Raw genomic sequence first — 16,416 nt, forward strand, 5'->3', positions numbered from 1 at the left:
CTTTTTATAGTTGTAACTCTCAGTTCAGCTAGCAGTTTCACTAGAGGAAACCCAGCCAAACTTAAGAACTCTTGTTTGGGTGGATGCTACGTGGTGCGTTCCCCTGTTAAAAATCCATACCACGAAATAACAAACGATATGCGATTAAATGATTGAGCTTCATAATTCTTAATTTGACTATATAGTTAGTAAAGAATGAAACAGTCTAATATGCAACGTTGGAGTTCACTGTTCAGTCCACTGGTTCCCCGGTGACGTCCTCCGAGTGTAGCCGACCCTTGGAGCCTCACTCCAAGTCCACTCTGTCCGACGGTCTACCATAACTCTCCATTCGCATCTTCTCACTTCACCTCTCCCCAGCAAAAGACCACAAAATCCCTGCTCCCAGACCCACAAGAAAGAACAACATCCCTCTTATTAGATAGCACACAATCCAAAGCCCCGTTATCTTCAGTCATAGCCCAAACATTGCTGCTACAGAGAAACCATTACCTCAGCTGTGAAAACTTACAGCGTGTCACATGGTCTTATACATCTTCACCAAATAATCCTTTAATCTCTTCAGCTCTAAAGAAACCACTTCCAAATTTTTGTCTTTTTTCAGTTTCTTATACTAGGTATTACCCGAATCACAATTTATATTGAAGATAATATCTCCTCCATATAATAAAGAGAAGTAGTCAGCCAATTTTTTAATCAGTTACTTGGTTGCAAAAATTAACTGCTTTTCCTTCTTTTTAAGTTATTCATATAAGGCAGATACCTTGAACAGAGACATCCTGAGATCTAAATGCAAATCTGATGGCAATGAGATTGCGCTCAATTTTGATGTTCTGTCCCGCTGGGAGCAAAACATCCCAGCTCATCATTCAATTGAACTTCAAACTATTTCACAACAGGGTTTGAGGATTCGACTCTTCTCTCTCACTCATTAAATGAGATATTTATGGGAACTGGAAGCTTTTTTTAATGCAAGAGAAAAGTACAGTCCCTTGGGCTAGCTTAAGAGCAAGAACAGATCACTTAGATAAAACCTTTCTGTTTTCTTCTCCTGTCCTTCAGGTGACATTGTCCTGATAAGGAAGAAATCGATTTTTACATGAACTGGGATTTATATACGACCGTGATAGTATCCACACAGGACACAGTATGGATATGACTATTGCATGGCTGTGACGTCTAGGATTTGATTTTCTTCTTGCTTTTTGCTTTCTAAAATTGGGGTAAAAATGGGAAATTTGATGTAAAAGTTATTTTATTAAGTCTCTATATATTTGGTAACTTATTCCCATATTTTGTTTTCCTCTTTGGACATAGCACTTCTTCTATTAGGTTCTCAAGATCAAAGCCAGAAAAATAGTTCAAAAGTTGGTAGCATTGTCAACGAACTGAAGTGTCTATGGTGGATTTTTTCCAGATTTCAAAGAGCTGATTACGAACTAAAAGAAGAAGAAGCTGAAGGTCAATAAGCCCATCCTCGTTCAGGGATCGGGGGTAGAGAGAGTCAGGAGCTTTAAATTCCTTGGTGTTAACAAAACAGAGTATTTGTCCTGGGACCAGCACGTAAATGCCATCATAAAGCAGGCACCTCAGCACATCTGCTAATGAGGCACATCTCTAGTGACACCCAGTGAAAAGGGGTTTCATATACATGAAGAATTGGCCTCCACAACTGCCTGTGGCAAAGAATTCCACAGATTCACCACTCTCTGGTTTCCCAAGAACCTTCTCTCTAGTTATGGCAACTTCACACACTACCTGAAACTTCCACCATATTGCTAGTGTCTTCCATTGTAAAGACTGATGCAAAATGCTTATTTAGTTAATCTGTTATTTCATTGTCTGCATTACTACTTCTCCAGCATTGTTTTCCAGGGGTCCAATATCCACTCTCACCTCTCTTTTACATTTTATGTATCCGAAGAAACTTTTGATATCCTCTTTAACATCATTGGCTAGCTTACTTTTCTATTCCATCTTTACTTTCTTAACGACTTTTTAGTTGCCTTATGTTGGTTTTTAAATGTTTCCCAATCCTCTAACTTCCCACAAGTTTTTGTTCTATTATAAGCCCTCTCTTTGGCTTTATTGTTGGCTTTGGCTTCTTTTATTAGCCTTGGCTGTATCATCTTTCCTTTAGAATGCTTCTTTCTTCTTTGGATGTATATATCCTGTGCTTTCTGAACTGCTTCCAGAAATTCCAGACGTTGCTGCTCTGCCATCATCCCTACTAATGTTCTTTTCCAATCGAATCTGGCCATCTTCTCTCTCATGCCTCTATAATTCCCTTTATTCCATTGTGGTACTGATACACCTGACTTTAGCTTCTCCTTTTCAAATTTCAGGGTGAATTTGTTCATATTATGATCACCTCTCCTAAGGGTTCTTTTACCTTGAGCTCTCTAATCAACTCTGGTTCATTACAGAACACCCATTCCTGAATAGTTCATCCTCTACTGGGCTCCACCATGAGCTGCTCTGAAAAGCCATTTTATAGGCACTCTAGAAATTCCCCCTCCTGTATTCCAGCACCGACATGATTGTCCCAATTTACCTGTACTTTGAAGTCTCCCATGACTATTGTAACTTTGCCCTTTTGGCACGCATTTGCTATTTTTCTTTGTAAATTTTAGGCAACATCCTTATTACTGTTTGGGGTCTTTATACAATTCCCATCAGGGTCTTTTTACATTTGCAGTTCCTTAGCTCTGTTCACAATGCTTCAACACCTTCCATCCCTATGTCTCCTCTTCCTAATGATTTGATTTCATTTTTTTACCAACAGAGCCCCTCAGCCCCTCTGCCTTCTTGCCTATCTTTTCAATACAATGTGTATCCTCAGACATTAAGCTCCCAGCTATAATCTTTCAGCCATGATTCAGTGAGGCCTATAACATCATACCTGCCAATCTGCAACTGTGCTTCAAGTTCATCTATCTTATTCCGTATACTGTGCGCATCCAGTCCTGTATTCACCCTTTTCAACTTTATTGTACCATGCTCAACCTTTTGATTCCTAACTTTGAAGTCTTACCAACATCTGCCTCCACAATCTCTCCACTAACTGTTCTGGCACTCTAGTTCCCTTCCCCCTGCCTCTCCAGTTTAAACCCTACCATGCACATTAACAAACCTTTCTGCTAGGATATTAGTCCCCCTTCAGTTAAGGTTCAAAGTATTCCTTCTGCAAAGGTCCCACCTTCCCTGGAAGAGAGCCAATGATCCAAAATCTTATGCTCTCTATCCCACATCAACTCCTTAGCCACATATTAGACTGCATAATCTTCCTAATTCTAGTCTCACTAGCACATGGCACGGGTAGCAGTCCTGAGATCACAACCCTGGAGGTCCTGCCCTTTAACTTAGCATCTAACTTCCTGAACTCCCTATGCAGAACCTCATCACTCATCCTACCCATGTCGTTGGTACCTACATGGATAATGACATTTGGCTCTCCACCTCTTACTTAAGAACGCTGAGGACTCGATCTGAGATATCCTGGACCCTGGCATCCAAAGTGCTACCACAAGAAAGCAGCATCCATCATCAGAGACACTCATCGTCCACGCTTTGTCCCTTCTCACTACCACCATCGGGCAAATGTCACAAAAGCCTTATGTCCCACACCACCATTTTCAGGACCAGTTATTACTTTACAACTATCAGGCTCCTGAGCTGGCAGGAGAACTTCACTCACTACAACTCTGAACTGATTTTAATGCCTGTAGACTCACTTTCAAGGACTCTTTACAGATCATGTTTTCATTATTATTATTGTGTAATTTTATTTTTATTTGCACAGTTCGTACATTGATCTTTCTTTATTTATGTTTGGTTTTTCATTGATTTTATGGTATTTCTTTATTTTTCCTGTAAATGCCTGCAAAAATTGAATCTTAGGGTAGCATATGGTAACATAGATGTACTTTGATAATAAATTTAGTTTGAACTTTGAGATATCAAGTGGTTGCATAGCTATAATGACATTATTTGCTCTTCATTTTGTTAAATGGCTATATTATTTTTCTCAACACTGTTAACAGAACAAAAAACAAAAAGTAATGCTGGAAACAATGAACGGCTCAGGCAGCACTTGTGAAAAACGGAATAATGTTAATGTATGAAGTATATTCCATTTTAATTTCAAGCTTTCTGCATCTGTAGTTTTTCTTTGCTTTATTCTACAGAGCTCTTCTGTGATATGAACTGGGTATTCCAAGTGTTTCTTTAGAATAAAAAGGACAAACAAAAATAACAAATTTTCAAATGTTCTCTTCGTTGCTGTAGTTATAGATTTGATTTTGAGCCTTAATCCCCTTCATGCTCCACACTCGATTCACCTTATACATTGGAATGTTAGTAATTTTACCAATCTCATTGTGTCAGAAAGAAAGTTTTTGACCGAGTCTTTTGATTTTAAAAATGTGTACTCAAGTATCAGATTGTTTTTCAAATGAAATGCAACCAAGGGTTTCTTCCCCACTCTTCCATCATTCTCTGAGGCATTGAACTGTTATCAGTGTAGCAGGAACTTACTTTTGCCAATCGAAATATAAACCATAAGTATTATGATTGTATCCAGTAAAAAAGATAATAATGCTATCACAAGTTCTCCCAAGGACTCATTACTCCTCGGTTATCAATTCAGTTTACTCATGGAGCTATTGTAATTTAGCAATTCCTGCTCCTCTAATGCAAACAGCCCAATCTTGACTATTCATCTTTTAATTCCGTCTATTTTAAATGCTGCTACTTTTTACAATTTCCCAATTTTATTTTGCATTTGATGAGCTGTTCTCATTATACCTTCTGTCATTTTGCATAAGTATAGCTCCCGTGTGAGTTCCAGTATCCCTCTTCAGACTTGTAATGCATGATAACAAATCTTATTTGCCCTTTGCACTAGAATTGAACTAATAATTAAGTCTAATGATTATACACAGCAGGAAAACTGATTACTCACAGAAAATGGTCTCTCTGATTTCATAAAGTATTGTATTTAGGGACAATGCTGTTCCCACTAAAAGGTAGGAATGACTGGTAATTCAGTCATCGATCACATCTGGTGACCCTATTGAAGTTTGATTTAACATACATAATTTCTTTGCAATTATCCTCTACTCATTATATTTTTTGGCAAAATTATTGTTCTCTTTGTAAGAGGGCTTGATATAGTTTCTGTTTTAAGTCTACTTCCTCATAATGGTTTTGTTTTCTGAGAATTTCTAAAAAATCTGCTGAACAACTGTTGGAATAAGTTCAGTCATATGGTCTGACCTACCAATACTGACAGACAGAATGTTGACAATAGAAGTTATTGCATAAATCTAGACACTATAGCTTACATATTAAAACTCATGCACAGTAATTCTCTAAATATTGGAACTGTCCTAATTTTAATAAATTGGTCGATGTGAACAAGGAGTTATTATTTTCTTCTTCCTATTTTAATGGGATGTAGAAGGAAGCCATTCAGCACACCAAGTCAATGCTAGCTCTTTGTACAATCTTTATAATCCCTTTCCTCTCACCTATTTTCTCCCACAAACTCATTAATTTCCCTCCAATTTTCTGTATTAACAATTATTTTATTCTCCTTTTGCGCATTTGTGTATTTGAAATCCCATAAAAAATCTTGGTTTTCTTACCATTCACAAACACTAGGGGTAAATTACAATACCCAATGACCTACAAGGCAGCATATATTTATGACATGGGAGGTAACAGGAGTATTTGGAGGAAACCCAAGTAATCAGCAGGAATATCCAATGTCCTCATAAACAGTACTGCAGGTTCGAGTTGAATACATGTTTCTGGGAGGAATGAACTGCAGCATTAACCGCTGTTCTTACCTCACTGAAATGCTTGTACATTTGTTAGTAGTGTGACAAACAATAATAATCCAACACCCTGACTCTTTTAATCAACTGGGATGTTAGAGAGTAAATATAAAACGAACAGAAAGTGTGAATCAAAAGTCAAAAATTGCAGTTGATGGGCATCTGAAATAAACACAGAGAATGATGAAAAATCCTCTGTTGATTAGCATTATCTGTGGGAAGAGAAATAGGATCAATCTTCCAGCCCAGAGGAGACAGAGAAACCAGGCTGCAGAGATGGCTGGGGTGGGGTGGGGTGGGGGGGGGGGGTGGTGGTGGAGATGAGAGCAGGCTGTAGATGAAGTCATCCAGTTGATAGCCGTTTGTGAGAACAGTTACAGAGCAAGGTAAAACAAAGGAATGTAAAAACAGTGAAACGCAGTGTTCTTGAAAATACCCAGCAAGACAGATAGTGCTAATGGAGAGAGAAAAAATGAGGCAATGTTAGAGATGGAATGAATACAAGTGCTCTGCAAAAATTCACCCAATTTGGCTTGGGTTCTTGAGTGTAGGGGAGACTAAACATTAAACAAAGTGCAGTAGATTAGAACAAACAGAAATGACTCATTACTTCACCTGAAAATAATGTCTTGAGTCTTCTACAAGTAGGTGAAGAGCAAGAGGATAAGATGTGAGAGAATAGGACCAATCAAGTGTGAGAGTGGAAAAGTGTGTATAGAATCGGAGGAGATGGCAGAGGTACTTAATGAATAGTTTGCTTCAGTATTCACTACGGAAAAGGATTTTGGAGATTGTAAGGATGACTTACAGCAGACTGAAAAGCTTGAGGATATAGACATTGAAAAAGAGGATGTGCTGGAGCTTTTGGAAAACATCAAGCTGGATAAGTCACCAGGAACAGATGAGATATACCCCAGGCTACTGTGGGAGGTGAGGGAGGAGATTGCTGAGCCTCTGGCAATGATCTTTGCATCATCAATGGGGCGGGTGAGGTTCTGGAGGATTGGAGGGTTGCGAATGTTGTTCCCTTACTCAAGAAAGGGAATAGAGGTAGCCCAGGAAATGATAGACCAGTGAATCTTATTTCAGTGGCTGGTAAGTTGATGGAGAAGATCCTGAGAGGCAGGATCTATGAACATTTGGAGAGGTATAATATGATTAAGAATAGTCAGCATTGCTTTGTCAAAGGCAGGTTGTGCTTTATGAGCCTGATTGAATTTTTTGAGGATGTGACTAAGCACATTGATGAAGGAAGAGCAGTAGATGTAGTGTATATGGATTTCAGCAAGGCATTTGATAAGGTACCCCATGCAAAGCTTATTGAGAAAGTAAGGAGGCATGGGATCCAAGGGGACATTGCTTTGTGGATCCAGAATTAGCTTACCCACAGGAGGCAAAGAATGGTTGTAGATGAGTCATATTCTACATGGAAATCAGTGACCAATGGTGTGTCTCAGGGATCTGTTCTGGGACTCCTTCTCTTCATGATTTTTACAAAAGACCTGGATGACAAAGTGGAGGGATGGGTTAGTAAATTTGCTGATGACCCAAAGGTTGGGAGATTTGTGGATAGTGTGGAGGGCTGTCAGAGGTTACAGCGGGACATTGATAGGATGCAAAACTGGGCTGAGAAGTGGCAGATGGTGTTCAACCCAGATAAGTGTGAAGTGGTTCATTTGGTAGGTCAAATATGATGGCAGAATATAATATTAATGGTAAGACTCTTGGCAGTGTGGAGGATTAGAGGGATCTTGGGGTCTGAGTCCATAGGACACTCAATGCTGCTGAGCAGATTGACTCTGTGGTTAAGAAAACATACAGTTCATTGGCCTTCATCAACAGTGGGATTGTGTTAAATGAGCCGAGAGGTAATGTTACAGCTATATAGGACCCTGGTCAGACCCCACTTGGAGTACTGTGCTCAGTTCTGGTCACCTCACTACAGAAAGGATGTGGAAACTATAGAAAGGGTGCAGAGGAGATTTACAAGGATGTTGCCTGGATTGGGGAGCATGCCTTGTGAGAATAGGTTGAGTGAGCTCGGCCTTTTCTCCTTGGAGCGACAGAGGATGAGAGGTGACCTGATAGAGGTGTATAAGACAATGAGAGGCATTGATTGTGCGGATAGTCAGAGGATTTTTCCTAGGGCTGAAATGGCTAGCATGAGATGGCATAGTTTTATGGTGCTTGGAAGTAGGTACAGAGGAGATGTCAGGGGTCAGGTCACAGATCTCTCAGTGGGTGAGCATCTGGGCAACAGTGACCACCACTCCCTGACCTTTAGCATTATCATGGAAAAGGATAGAATCAGAGAGGACAGGAAAATTTTTAATTTGGGAAGGGCAAATTATGAGGCTATAAGGCTAGAACTTGCGGGTGTGAATTGGGATGATGTTTTTGCAGGGAAATGTACTATGGACATGCGGTCGATGCTTAGGGATCTCTTGCAGGATGTTAGGGATAAATTTGTCCCAGTGAGGAAGATAAAGAATGGTAGGGTGAAGGAACCATGGGTGACAACTGAGGTGGAGAATCTAGTCAGATGGAAGAAGGCAGCATACATGAGGTTTAGGAAGCAAGGAACAGATGAGTCTACTGAGGCATATAGGGTAGCAAGAAAGGAGCTTAAGAAGGGGCTGAGGAGAGCAAGAAGGGGGCATAAGAAGGCCTTGGCGAGTAGGGTAATGGAAAACCTCAAGGCATTAATTAATTACGTGAAGAACAAAAGGTTGACAGGAGTGAAGATGAGACCGATTAGAGATAAAGGTGGGAAGATGTGCCTGGAGGCTGTGGAAGTGCGCGAGGTCCTCAATGAATACTTCTCTTCGGTGTTCACCACTGAGAGGGAACTTGATGACGGTGAGGACAATATGAGTGAGGTTGATATTTTGGAGCATGTTAATATTAAGGCAGAAAAGGTGTTGGAGTTGTTAAAATACTTTAGTATGGATTAATCCCAGGGGCCTGACAGAATATTCCCCAGGCTGCTCCACAAGGCAAGGGAAGAGATTGCTGAGCCTCTGGCTAGGATCTTTATGTCCTCGTTGTCCACAGGAATGGTACCGGAGGATTGGAGGGAGGCAAATGTTATCCCCTTGTTCAAAAAAGGTAGTAGGGATAGTCCGGGTAATTATCGACCAGTGAGCCTTATGTCTGTGGTGGGAAAACTTTTGGAAAAGATTCTTAGAGATAGAATCTATGGGCATTTAGAGAATCATGGTTTGATCAGGGACAGTTAGCATGGCTTTGTGAAGGGCAGATTGTGTCTAACAAGCCTGATAGAGTACTTTGAGGAGGTAACCAGGCATATAGATGAGGGTAGTACAGTGGATGTGATCTACATGGATCTTAGTAAGGCATTTGACAAGGTTCCACATGGTAGGCTTATTCAGAAAGTCAGAAGGCATGGGATCCAAGGAAGTTTGGCCAGGTGGATTCAGATTTGGCTTGCCTGCAGAAAACAGAGGGTTATGGTGGAGGGATTACATTCGGATTGGAAGGCTGTGACTAGTGGTGTCCCACAAGGATCGGTACTGGGACCTCTACTTTTCGTGATTTTTATTAACGACCTAGATGTGGGGGTGGAAGGATGGGTTGGCAAGTTTGCGGACGACACAATGGTTGGTGATGTTGTGGATAGTGTAGAGGATTGTCTAAGATTGCAGAGAGACATTGATAGGATGCAGAAGTGGGCTGAGAAGTGGCAGAGTTCAACCCGGAGAAGTGTGGGGTGGTACACTTTGGAAGGACAAACTCCAAGGCAGAGTATAAAGTATGTGGCAGGATACTTGGTAGTGTGGAGGAGCAGAGGGATCTGGGGGTACATGTCCACAGATCCCTGAAAGTTGCCTCACAGGTAGATAGGGTAGCTAAGAAAACTTATGGGGTGTTAGCTTTCATAAGTCAAGGGATGGAGTTTAAGAGTCACGGGGTAATGATGCAGTTCTATATAACTCTGGTTAGGCCACACTTGGAGTACTGTGTCCAGTTCTGGTCGCCTCACTATAGGAAGGATGTGGAAGCATTGGAAAGGGTACAGAGGAGATTTACCAGGATGCTGCCTGGTTTAGAGAGTATGCATTATGATCAGTGATTAAGGGAGCTAGGGCTTTACTCTCTGGAGAGAAGGAGGATGAAAGGAGACACGATAGAGGTGTACAATATATTAAGAGGAATAGACAGAATGGACAGCCAGCACATCTTCCCCAGGGCACCACTGCTCAATACAAGAGGACATGGCTTTAAGGTAAGGGGTGGGAAGTTCAAGGGGGATATTAGAGGAATGTTTTTTACTCAGAGAGTGGTTGGTGTGTGGAATGCACTGCCTGAGTCAGTGGTGGAGGTGGATACACTAGTGAAATTTAAGAGACTACTAGACAGGTATATGGAGGAATTTAAGATGGAGGTTTATATGGGAGGCAGGGTCTAAGGGTCGGCACAACATTGTGGGCTGAAGGGCCTGTACTGTGCTGTATGTAAGTTCTATGTAAGTTTCTTATGCAGAGTGGTGAGTGCGTGGAATGTGCTGTTGGCAACAGTGGTGAAGGCGGATATGATAGGGTCTTTTAAGAGATTCCAGGATAGGTACATGGCAATCAGAAAAACAGAGGGCTATGGGTAACCCTAAGTAATTTCTAAAGTGAGTACATGTTCGGCACAGCATTGTGAGCCGAAGGGCCTGTATTGTGCAGCAGGTTTTCTATGTTGCTATTTTTCTCTGAGTCCCAGGATAAGGGGAAGGGAGGGGATATAAGGAAACAAAAAGGCAGGTAATATGCATTCTTTATATCACTTGGCTGAGTCGAAAGAATATTCACCACAACTGTGTCAATATTGCAACAAATAATTCATGTAGATTCTGTAAGGTATTTACATCTCAACAACAACAAATTACTTAGAAGAATAAGATCATTGGCCTAGCATTACCAAGCTTGATTTTCTGAGCTGTAGCTGATTGAGTTTTGGTTGGGAAATGCAAGGAATCTGTATTTCCTAAAAGTTTCAGGATTTAATGCAACCTGCTGTTACATTAGTGCAAGAACAGTGGAACTGCTAATCCCAACCCCTGGATGAGTCTGGTCCTGGGATGGCTGTACTGCCTCACCTGGAAAGAGAGAGTTGGGGGGAAGATGGAGAGATGGAGAAGTCTGATGGAGGGGTGCAGTTTGATGTAACTGGAAAGAATCATTCTTTCTGCTTTAGGCTATCGAACAGCGTTGTACGGGCACATGACCTTTGCTGAAGTTCTTTACTTCCCATGATGTGTTGCTGGATTCAAAGAGCAGAGCTCTCAGCTGGCCACTTCTAGCTGTAAAACAAGGATTTCAACCTCATACATTATTGAAAGGGTCTATTATGCTGAAAATATTATAACCCTAGCGGAGTGGAGGTTAGTCGGTAATTACTTTGTCAGTCAAGCCTTGCTACCACGCTAATGTAAGCAACTGGATTTCATTTATCCAAACTTTTTCTATGTAACTATTGTCTGAACAATATTGCTTTTACTGGGAGAGTTTGCTATAGTCTCTTTCCATTCACCTTTCAGCCTAGTGGTGTGAGGGCTAGATTAACATTCAGAAATCATTCACTTGGACTGGGAAGTCTTGAATTTCCTGAGAGGTCATTGCTATTGTCATTCTGATTGTACACGAAGAGTCCTGTAGTGGATCAGCAACTTCCTACAGTTTCATAGGAACTTAAGAAATAGGAGGAGGAGTAGGCCATTTGGTCCATTGAGCCTGCTCTGCCATTCAATAAGATCATTGTTGACCTGACCGTGGCTCAACCTACCTGCCTTTTCCACATAGTCCTTCATTCCGCTGCTATGCAAAAATCTGTCTAACTGTGTCTCTAATATATATTTAATGAGGTAGTCTCTATTGCTTCCCTGGGAAGAGAATTCCACAGACTGATTACTCCCTGAGGAAAAGCCGTTTGTCCTCATCTCCTTGCTAAATATTTTCTCCTGAATCCTGAGGATATGTTCCCTAGTTCCCTGATGTGCTCCTTATTCAAAAAACAGGGTTTCCCATTCGCCACCATTGATGCTGCCCTCATCCACGTCTTTTCCATTTCCTGAACATCCACATTCACACCATCTTCCCATTTCCTTAACAGGGATAGCGTTCCTTTTGTCTTCACCTACCACCTATGAGCTTCCACATCCAACACATCATTCTCCGAAACTTCTGCATTCTTCAATGGGATCCGACTACCAAAAATAACTTTACCTGCACCCGATTCTATGCTTTCAGCAGGAGTGGCTCCCTCTGAGATTCCTTTGTCCTTTCACCTCCTCCCTCACCTCCATTCAGGACCACAAAGCATCCTTACGGGTGAGGCAACACCTCCCCTGCCAAATCGGTGGGGTTCTGTAATGTATCCAGTGCTCCCGATGCAGCCTCCTCTACATCGGTGATGCCTGATGCAAATTAGGGGACCATTTTGTCGAGCACCTCCAGTTCATCTGGGAAAAGTGGAATTTCCTGGTGGCCAACCATTTTAATTCCTATCCACATTCCCATTCTGACATGTCAGTACCTGGCCTTCTTTTCTGCTACGATGGAAGGAGGAGCAACACTTCATATTCTGTCCAGGTAGCCTCCAGCCTGATTGCATGAGTATCGATTTCTCCTTCTAGCATTTTTCCCTCCCCCTTCCCTCTTCTTTTATTCCCCACTCTGGCTTATTACCTTTTCTCCTCACCTGCCAATCACCTCCCCCTATTGCCCCTCCTCCTTCCCTTTCTCCCAAAGTTCACACTCCTTTCCTATCAAATTCCTTCTTCTCCAGCCTTTTTCCTTTTTCCACCTATCACCTCCCAGCTTCTTACTTCATCCCCCTTCCGCACTGCCCTGGCTTCACCTATCCAGCTTTCCTCCTTCCCCTCTCACCACTTTCTGATATTGGCATCTTCCTGCCCCTTTCCAGTACCGAAGAAGGGTCTCAGCATAAAACATCAACTAGTTATTTATTCCCATAGATGCTGCCTGACCTGCTGGGTTTCTCCAGCACTTTGTGCGTGTTGCTCTAGATTTCCAGCATCTACGGAATCTCTTGGGAGTCTTAGTGCTGGATTCCATAAACGTTAACTTGAAGGTTGGATCGATAGTTAGGTAGGCAAATACACAATGTTAGCATTCATTTCAAGAGGACTACTATATCAACACAAGGATGTAATGCTGAGGCATTGTAAGACGTTGGTCAGGCCACATTTGCAGTATTGTGAGCAGTTTTAGGCCCAGTATTTAAAGAAGGATGTGCTGGAATTGGAAAGGGTCCAGAGGAGATTTATAAGAATGATCTCCAGAATGAAAGAACGTATGAGGAGTGCTTGATGGTTTTGGAGTTACTTACTGGAGTTTAGAAGAATGAAGGGAATCTCATGGAAACCTACTGAATATTGAAAGGCCTAAATAGAGTGGACATAGAGAGGATGTTGTAGTCTCACCAATTAGTGGAAACAACTTTTCTGCCTCTATCTTATCCATAACTTTCATAATATTATATGGTTGCCAAAGATCTCCTCCCACTCTTATGAATTCCTTGCTTGCTGCGACCATCAGAGACCAATGGAGAAACCATTGTGAACCCCCACACCTCCTAATGATCCTTTGATCTCAGTATCTGAAGCCGACATGCAGGCTGCCTTCAGGATGGTGAATCCATGGAAAACATCTGCACTGGGCAGGGTACCTGGCCACGCTCTAATGAACTGTACTGCCTAACTGGCTGATGTGTTCACCGAGGTCTTAAACCTCTCACTTTGGCAGTCTGAGGTACCCACCTGTATCAAACAGGCCTCAGTTATACCAGTGCCTAAGAAGAATGGGGTGACCTGCCTCAATGATTATCATTCAGTTGCACTTATATCCACTGTGATGAAGTGTTTTGAGAGGCTGGTGATGAAACATATCAGCTCCTGCCCGAGAAGTGACTTGGATCCACTCCAATTTGCCTACCAGAGCAACAGGCCCACAGCAGATGCCATCTCAATGGCTCTTCACTCAATCCTGGAACATCTGGACAGCAAAGGTGTATACATCAGGATGCTCTTTATCAACTACAGTTCAGCATTCAATACCATCATCCCCTCAAAAATAATCAGTAAGCTCCAAGACCTTGGCTTCAATACCTTCTTGTGCAATTGGTTCCTGAATTTCCTCACTTGTAGATCCCAGTCAGTTTGGATTAGCAAGACCATCTCCAAGATCTCCATCAGCACAGGTGCACCACAGGGCTGTGTGCTTAGTCCCCTGCTCTACCCATTTTACACTTATGACTGTGTGACTAAGCACAGCTCCAAAGCCACTTTCAAGTTTGCTGATGACTCTATCGTCATAGGCGGAAACAAAGGTGGTGACGAATCGGCATACAGGAGGAAGATTGAAAATTTGGCTGAGTGATGTCATAACAACAACCTCTCACTCAATGTCAGCAACACCAAGGAAATGATTGTCGATTTCAGGAGAGGGAACTCAGAGGTCCATGAGCTAGTCCTCATTGTAGGATCAGCAATGGAGATGGTTAGCAACTTTAAATTCCTGGGTGTGAATATTTCAGGGGATCTGACCTGGAACTCAGCATGTAAATGCAATTGTAAAAAAAGCACAGCAGAGCCTCTACTTCCTTGGGAGTCTGCAAAGATCTAAAGACTTTGACAAACTTCTGTAGATGTGCACTGAAGAGCGTATTGCTGGCACATCATAGCCTGGTATGGAAACGCCAATGCCTTTGAACAAAAAATCCTACAAAAGGTAGTCGATTTAGCCCAGTGCATCACAGGTAAAGTCCTCCCAACCATTGAGCACATCTACATGAAGCCTTAGAAAAGCAGCATCCATTATCAGGTATCCCCATCAGCCAGCCCATGCTCTCTTCTCACTACTGCCATCAGGTAGAAGGTACAAAAGCATCATGACTCACCCACCAGGTTCAGGAACAGTTACTACCCCTCAACCATCCGGTTCTTGAATAAAAGGGGATAACTACACTCACTTGCCCATCATTGAGATGTTCCCACAAACAATTATCTCACTTTAAGGACTCTATAGCTCATTATCTCATGTTACCATTATTTATTGCTATTGATTTATATTTGAACTGGCACAGTTTGTTGTCTTCTGCACTCTGATTGATCTTCCATTGATCCTGTTATAGTCAATATTCTATAGATTTGCTGACAATGTCCACCGGAAAATTAATCTCAGGGTTGTATATGGAAACATATACGTACTTTGATAATAAATTTACTTTGACTTTGAGAACTGTTCTTGAGTACAGACCCAAGCTACTCAATCACTCCTCATATAATAACCCCCTCAATTCCGGAACCGACCTGGTGAATCTTCTCTGCAACACTTCCAAAGGACTATGTTTTGCTCACGTAAGGAGACCAGAACTGCATGTAGAACTCATGGTGCGGCCTCACCAGTACCCTGTACAGCTGTAGCTTAATCTCCAGCACTTAAACCTTCCACCATTTAAATAATGATCAGAACTTCTCCTTTTCCTTCCGAAGTGGATGAGCTCGCACTTACCAACATTGTATTTCGTCTGTCAGATCCTTGCTCACTCGCTTTACCTATCCGCACTGTATCTGTCTGCAGACTCTCTGCATCTTCTGCACCATTTGCCTTTACACTCAATTTAGTGTAATAAGCAAATTTAGATATATTACACTCTTCCAAATTGTTAACGTATGTCGTGAACAATTGTCGGCCCAATGCCGACCCCTGTGGCACGCCCCTGACTGCCACAGAGAAACATCCGTTTATCCCAACTCTCTGCCATCTATTGTTAACCAGTCCTCTATCCATGGTAATACATTATCCAGATCCATTCCTCCTTATTTTATCGATAAGTCTTTGAAAATCCAAGTATACAACATCCACCTGTTCCCCTCTATCCACTGTGTTCATTATATCCTCAAAGAACTCTAGTAAGTTTGTCAAACAAGACCTTTATCTCATGAATCCATGGAATCCATGTTGCATCTGCCTGATGGGACTACTTCCATCCAGATACCTTGCTATTTCTTCCTTAATGGTTGCACAATACACTGGCTTTAGATCATAATATTGCATCCTCCATTTGGATGAGACATTCAGTCTTACACTGATCTCCAAGACGATCTCTAATTACAAGATTGATAATTTTAGGTGTTTCATTGCACAGAACCAGTTCTAAGATAGCATTTTCACTGGAAAATTTAGCTGACCTTCAACTTACAACTCCAATGGACACTAATAGCTCTGGGCGAGAGAGTGGTAACATTTTTTGCATTAAATGAGTTAAGTCTTTTCTCGTGGTTTGTTATTTTATACTTTTAGTGGTATGGTTATTTTTTTGACTACCTTTGTTTTAGATTAATGTTCATGTTGCCCGGTGACATTCACAGGGATTCAAAGAGTTGCAACAGACATTTCTGTTTGCACATGTGGCTTAACTAGCTGTCAAGCCTCACTGGGGCTTCACTGATTAAGATCCAGCTTCAGGAAACTGGCTGGTATGGTAAAGTTAGTCCCTTTCAGTCACAAAGGTCATTTCAAGGTGACGGAACCCATCTAAATGAGCT

At 41.7% G+C, this 16,416-nt stretch overlaps 1 protein-coding gene across 2 annotated transcripts in view; it reads right to left on the reverse strand.

Moving 5' to 3' along the window:
* drp2 (dystrophin related protein 2) overlaps nucleotides 1-16,416 on the reverse strand; it is a 400,551-nt gene that overhangs the window by 269,087 nt on the left and 115,048 nt on the right. The gene's annotated exons all lie outside the window — the stretch shown is intronic.

The sequence above is a fragment of the Hemitrygon akajei genome, chromosome 10 (assembly GCF_048418815.1).
Source record: "Hemitrygon akajei chromosome 10, sHemAka1.3, whole genome shotgun sequence".
Taxonomy (NCBI): domain Eukaryota; kingdom Metazoa; phylum Chordata; class Chondrichthyes; order Myliobatiformes; family Dasyatidae; genus Hemitrygon; species Hemitrygon akajei.